General features: G+C 36.3%; 1 non-coding gene across 1 annotated transcript; it reads right to left on the minus strand.

Moving 5' to 3' along the window:
* Positions 1-6,014: 6,014 nt before the first annotated feature.
* Positions 6,015-6,117, minus strand: LOC145168098 (small nucleolar RNA R71). Its single transcript, XR_013741686.1, has one exon. It is a non-coding gene; the product is annotated as a small nucleolar RNA R71 (small nucleolar RNA).
* Positions 6,118-6,843: the final 726 nt, after the last annotated feature.

Below are 6,843 nucleotides of genomic sequence, written 5' to 3' on the forward strand. Positions count from 1 at the left end.
CCACAAAAAGTAAATTTTTCTATTTAAATCAGTTTTCTATGAATACAGAGATCGCATATTCTTGAATTATTAAACTGCACGAAAGAACTCTTGTCCTTAAAGGCTTTACATTTCTCAACTGTTGTAAGCTTTCAACATAAAACCCAAGATTGAATGTAGATTATCATTATTGTTGGGTTATGAGGGATCTAAAAGGCCACAAAGACACACGACGGAAGAAACTAAAATATGAACCCCATAAGCCAGGCAATGATCTATATAGTACCAATATTTGCAACTTAAACTAAAGAGAAGGAACCAAGTTACATATATTTTCAGTCTTTGAAACCTTCACAGGTCTTGATCGAATAATGAACACCATTTATCCTTATTAATCATTCAAAAGTATATCAAAATAAAAATAGTTATCAGAGTACAATGCCAAAATCATAAAGTTTGGAAACATGGGTGGATGCGCTGCGATCACGTCGGGCCCTCCCCTTTCAAACCGGAAGTACCTGAAACCATAAAGATAAACTGTAAGCACAAAGCTTAGCGAGTTCCCCAAAATACCACATACCATACATTCAATGAGCCTTGCCCTACAACCATCGAGCCCTACCCGGAACAGATCTATTAATCACATGCGATGGGCCCTGCCCAACACATTCCTCAGGCCTCGCCCGATATACATACAAACACATACAAAACATGGAAGAGTCACAAAGACAACTCGCATAATATAACAGAATCCACTGTGCCGACATTAGTGCCTTCGACCCGCAAGTATAGTGAAGACTATCATACTATAGCATAATCATCAGGCCCCGCCTGGTATACATATAACACATGCAAGGTCACACAGACAGCTAGCAAGCCAATAACCACAAATCATGGGCCGACATTGGTGACGTCGACCCGCTAAACACTGGGAGGAGACTCGCCTCAATCTGAGATAACCAGAACACATGAACTGTTGCTACCAGAATCCTTATACAGAACATAACCAAGATATACCTAATCAATAATTTAATACAATTTCCCAAAATCAAAGGTCCCAAATGTAACGCCCCGTTCCTGGTATGTATTTAATTTATTAAAATGTTCATTTTATAAGAGCTACTCGACGAGTTGGTGACCATAACTCGTCGAGTAGATGCCAGCCTGATCGCGGGGTTTAAGTGATCTATTCGATGAGTCGAAGCCTGGACTCGGCGAGTAGGTCCATCAGGAGGAAACCCTAATCTTCAGGGTTTGCACCCTATTTAAACGTCATATCTGGCCTCCACCACCTCCAAACCCTATTATCGAAACTAATCCGCCACAAGTGATCTTGAGCTAGTTCTTGCCATTTTTGAGTGTTTTTGTGCATTGTGAAGCTTATAGAAGAGGTAGAAGATTAAAGACTCAAAGGGGAAGAAGTAGATCCAGGAGCTATACTTCATTTACTGCATATTCTGGTAATCAAGCTTCCAACTTGATCATTCTTCTCTTAGATCTAGTTATCTCCATATTATGATAGTTTTGGGTCAAGAACCTTGGTCCTTGGGGTTGGGACGTCCCAAGTGACTTATATCTCAGATCTAGGATCTACAAAGGGTTCCATGGCATAAAGGTGGAAACTTTATGACCATGGAAGCCCCATGCAAGAATATGAGCAAGTTTATGGTCTTTTCAGCCCTAAAAGACCATGCATGGAAGGAAAGTTCAAAGCTTTATGTGTCCAAAAAATGCTAAGACCTTAGATCTGGGTTTGTATGCGTGGATAGGAGATTATATGGCCTTTTGGGCACGATTCATGTATTATAAGAATTAGGGTTTTGTCTAAACCCTTTTAAAGGAGCTATGAATGGGTAAAGTTGGAAACTTTACCCTTAGGAAGGCCTTTCCAGTGGACAAACGCGCTAAGAACTTTAGATCTAGAAAATAGGGGCTTAATCTGTTAAGATGGCCAAACAGACAGAAGGGCTCGTCGAGTCCATAAGGGAACTCGACGAGTCGTATCGTGTTGTCCCGATTTTTATGACAACAAGAACTCGACGAGCCTGTTAGGGGACTCGACGAGTTGACTTAGTTGACCACGTGTTTAAGCGTTCAGGAACTCGCCAAGTTGGGAGATAACTCGACGAGTTGGGTTGACTGCGAGTTGAATTTGACCTTGACTTTGACGAGGGGTAAAATGGTCATTTTACCCTAAGAGAGGATTACCAGATTCTGATTAAATGTTATTATGGAATTGATAGTCGGAGAGTCGTCGGAGCAGCAGACAGGGATTCCTCGCTCGAGTTTTCAGCAGCCAGTCTTGCAAGGTGAGTTTCCTTAAGTAGGAATGAGTCTACGGCACCAAGGCCGGCTCGTATAAGTAATATGTAGTAGCTTAGAGTGGGTGGGGCCCGATGCTTATAGTTTTATTTGAGTATAGATTTGTGATTGATTGGTAGATGTACTTGTTGTCTGTATGATACTTGTATGCATGTTTGATAGCGGAGTGTGGGCGGGGCCCGAATCTCCTAGACAACGGAGTGTGGGCGGGGCCCGAATCTCCTAGACAGCGGAGTGTGGGCGGGGCCCAAATCTCCTAGACAGCAGAGTGTGGGCGGGGCCCGAATCTCAGTATAATAAAACATTTTGCGGAAATTGTTTTATTTTATTAAAATATTTTTGAGTGAAGATGTCGTTTCAAAATTCAAAAACAATAAGGATGTCAGAATCAATACATAACATTGTTACAACGTAAAGACCTAATGGTCCTGAACACTATTGTAGGTTGTCTCTTAATCACTCGACATCCTAAACAAGTTCCAGCAGCTTTAACCTTGTTACCTGTTGTGAATTTAAATTGAGGGGGTCGGGTTGGGAAACCTGATGAGACACATAGGGTTTTCAATCCCACAATATTATTCTGATAATAATTTATAATTATCAAACCTAAAAAAACCAACCATTACAAACTAATATAGATATATCCCATAACTTAGATATTTATAACATTACACCCATACATACCTATCTCAACCAATTCTCATAAATCCTAGTCCACGATTATCAAGAAAAATATTTGCTTGATGAATCGTTTAGAAAAATGGTTTGACTTCACAGCTACAGACTCAGTTGGTTGGTATAAGTCACACATGCATTTAATCCATCAGAGTATTTGATGATTATGGTACCCTATTTCATCTACATCTGTACGTAATGAGCCTACACTAGCAACATTACTCGCATGACCATCTAGAATTTCAAGTGTTGTTATCCTACCATGTTAGATGTCCAGAAAAACCCTCCATGTAATCAACTTCCAATACTAACTTTGTTTCGACAACACTATCCTTATTTAGTGTATTATTTTAATACAGAGTATCATGTATTTTCATCTACATTAATCTTTAAGTAATAATACTTATTTTTAAGGTTTTCATATAATATTATCATATAAACATTTAACACATAATCAACCATATATGGTTCACACAGTATATGTTATCAAATATACATTTAACAATTATTCTAGACAATAAGAAATTAATTTACAAATAAAATTTCAACATATAATTAATACTTTTAATAAATACTTTGTACTAAAATCATGTTGATGAAAGTAACAATGCAATCACTTGATTTAGGTGGAAGTGTAACGTCACAAAAACCATAGTAAAATTTTCCATTTTTAAAATACATTTTCATAAAATCCGTAAAATAATCAAACATTGTTTCCAAGACAAAACCATAAAAACCAAAGTATCAATATCATATCTTGAAACAAAAATCAACAACCTGATGTGTACGATCATGCCTTCTTCTTGCCCCGATCATCTAAAGTACATAAAAACATTTAAATCCACAACTGTGAGCAAAAGCTTAGTGAGTTCACCCAAAATACCACACACAACAATACAGATACAATGAATGCATGATATTGTCATTTTATACATATTTTTATGAGTTATTTCATTATATTTAAGTGGTATTTTGGTCTAAATATAGAGAATTTTGGTACTTATTTTCATATATTACATATTTCAGCCAAGAGAAGACGTTTTTAAAGAAAACCGACCAAAATGGACAAACAAACTGGACGTTGGAGGGTGAAGTTTGCAAATAAAGAACACATATACCTCAAAAGTGCATTTCAGATCAATGACCACAGCGTGGTAAACTCTTGCCCACGCTGTGGTGTTCAGAAGATTCCCGATTAAGTAAGAATACCTTACTGATTAGGATAAGGAAGTAGTTACCACAACGTGGTGGCTAATTTATGGAAACTTTTTCTCCTATATAAAGGACGAATTAGAAGAACATGAGGATTGGAATTTTGAGAAAGAATACTTCTTAGAAACCGTAGAAGACCTGATTTCGAATAGGAAGAAGAGAAAAGAAGAGTAATTAGCAAGAGGTCGACTCAAGCATTCGGTTTTCATGATGTTTAGTTTAATCTACTATTTGACTAGTTGTTTTTCTATTACAATCATGAGCTAATACCCTTAGCCTTCGTTTAGTGTAGATGAAACTCAATTCACTATGACTTAATATTAGATCTATGGATTATTAATGTTGATTTTTACTGTGTTTGTTAGATCAATCCTTGCATGTTAATGTTTCTATCTATATTACCTTGCCCTTAAATTTTGTGTAGTTAACTGGCCATGGATTGCATGAATTTGTATTACAAGTATTTTATAACCATTAAATTGCTAGAGCTAGAGATTGACCATGTCCTAATATAGGTAATAAAGTTAGTTGCTTAATTATGTTAGAGAGCATTATTTGACCATAATAATTGCTAGTTTGTCCGAATTGACCATAGGAAAACAAACCTAGATCTAGTCATTCATAGTCCAAATATTTAATAAAACCAATTAAGTATTCTTAGTCTACATGACCATTGTGATTAAGTGTCATAAATAGAGGCAAACTAATTAGTCTGACCATGGAAGTTACAATTAGTAACCAATAAAAGTAATTCATAGTTGAAATACTTATAGGAGAAGAAGGGGGATTCGAAGCTAAACGAAAGTGTCTTAATTCTCTAGTTAAAACTTGTTTTAGTTGCTATCTAGTTGATAGTTAATTATGTTTTTCTGAACTTGCAAAATAAAACCTCTTTTCATCAGTTTTTATTTTAATAATTAGATTAAGTTTTAGCAATTTCGATTTCTAAACTGACTCCATTCCCTGTGTTCGACCCCATACTTACTTTACTACACTACAACGCGATTAGAGCGTTACTTGATATCAGTTAATCGATCCTTTTTGTGTGGATAAAACCACAAAAAGTAATTTTTTCTATTTAAATTAGTTTTCTATGAATACAGAGACCGCGGCATGGTAATTTATATACCATGGTGCGAAACAAGCATAACAGTTTTCGATTTATTTAGTTTTTATTCATTTTATGTGTTTGTTTTTGTTTTCTCTCAGTAGCACATGACCAAGGGATCTAAGTTTTCAATTGTGCCACCGCTTGACGATCCAGAATCTTCGTTTCACAAGAAAAAGGATAAAAAGGGCGAAGAATCAAGTAGCGGTTTCCAATCCGATCAATTTCAAATTTCAAGAAGACTCCGGACAAGAAGGGAGAAGGATACGAACTAGAAATAAGAAGTGATTCATAAGGAGACAATCAAAGCGAGAGAGGACAAACCGACAACACAATGGGAGACATAGCAACATTGACAATAGAGGAATACAAGAGGTGTATACGGGATGATGTTGGTCCAAGCATTGTGACACCAGAAATTTCATCCACGGTGAACTTCGAGCTTAAGGCACATGTCCTCAACATGCTAAAGGATATCCCGTTATTAGGAAAGAATCATGAAGATGCATACAAGCACATTAAGGAAGTTTTGGAAATAGAAAATTATTTCAATGTGCCAAACGATTCTAAAGATGCAGTTATGTTGAGAATGCTTCCAATCACACTAAAATTCTCAGCAAAGAATTGGTTGGACTGACTACCACCATAAGCCATCACTACATAGGATAGGTTGAAAGAGGAGTTCACTCATCAATCAACGCCTCCTGGAAAGGTTGCTAGATTGAATAAAATATCACAAAATTCCAACAAAATGATGACGCATTGTATGAAGCTTGGGAAAGATATAAAGGAATGATTTGTAATTTCCCTCAACATGATCTCAATGTGCAACAAGTGATTTTAATTTTCTATGATGGGATAAATGTGAGCACGAGACAGCTTCTAGATTCTCAAGGACCAATGTCCTAGAAGGATCCAACTACTAACAAATCTCTTATCCAAGAATTCGCTAAACACACACGAGAGTATCATATCCAAGAATTCGCACGATACAAGTCGGATGCGATAATTGTAGTGTTCCACATCTTACTTAGGTTTGTGATTTGGATAAAAATGGGAACATGAAAGCTCAAGTTTTCTACTCAATCGGTGATAGGTTTGATGAAGATTGGAGGAGACCAAGGAAAGAATGGAAGCCATGTGAAGAATACCAAAAATAAAAAGAAGACAAATATCGGTAACAAGGTTGTGGGTTTTATCAAAAAGTACAAATTCAAGTTGAAAAGAAACCCGATCTCGAGTCAGTATTGTGACATCTCCAAATTTCTTGGCCAGAAAAGACCGATTTAGTTTATGCTTTTAAAATAAAATCAAAGTAATCTTCCAAAAGATGTTGCGGAATTTGTCCCCAAAACAAAATATGATAAAAAAAGATTTATCAAAGCATTTCTTAAAGAAATGTATTTTCATTATATACCAAAACCTCGGGATGTCATGTTCCGATACAGACCAAAAGCATAAACAGTACATTATAAGCCTTACAACAGATATTTACATCTACTGGCCTATAATTCAAAAATACCTCGTCATCATCCAAATTATGCTCT

Source organism: Lactuca virosa, chromosome 3 (genome assembly GCF_052849685.1).
Source record: "Lactuca virosa cultivar CGN04683 chromosome 3, Lactuca_virosa_CGN04683_v6, whole genome shotgun sequence".
Taxonomy (NCBI): Eukaryota; Viridiplantae; Streptophyta; class Magnoliopsida; order Asterales; family Asteraceae; genus Lactuca; species Lactuca virosa.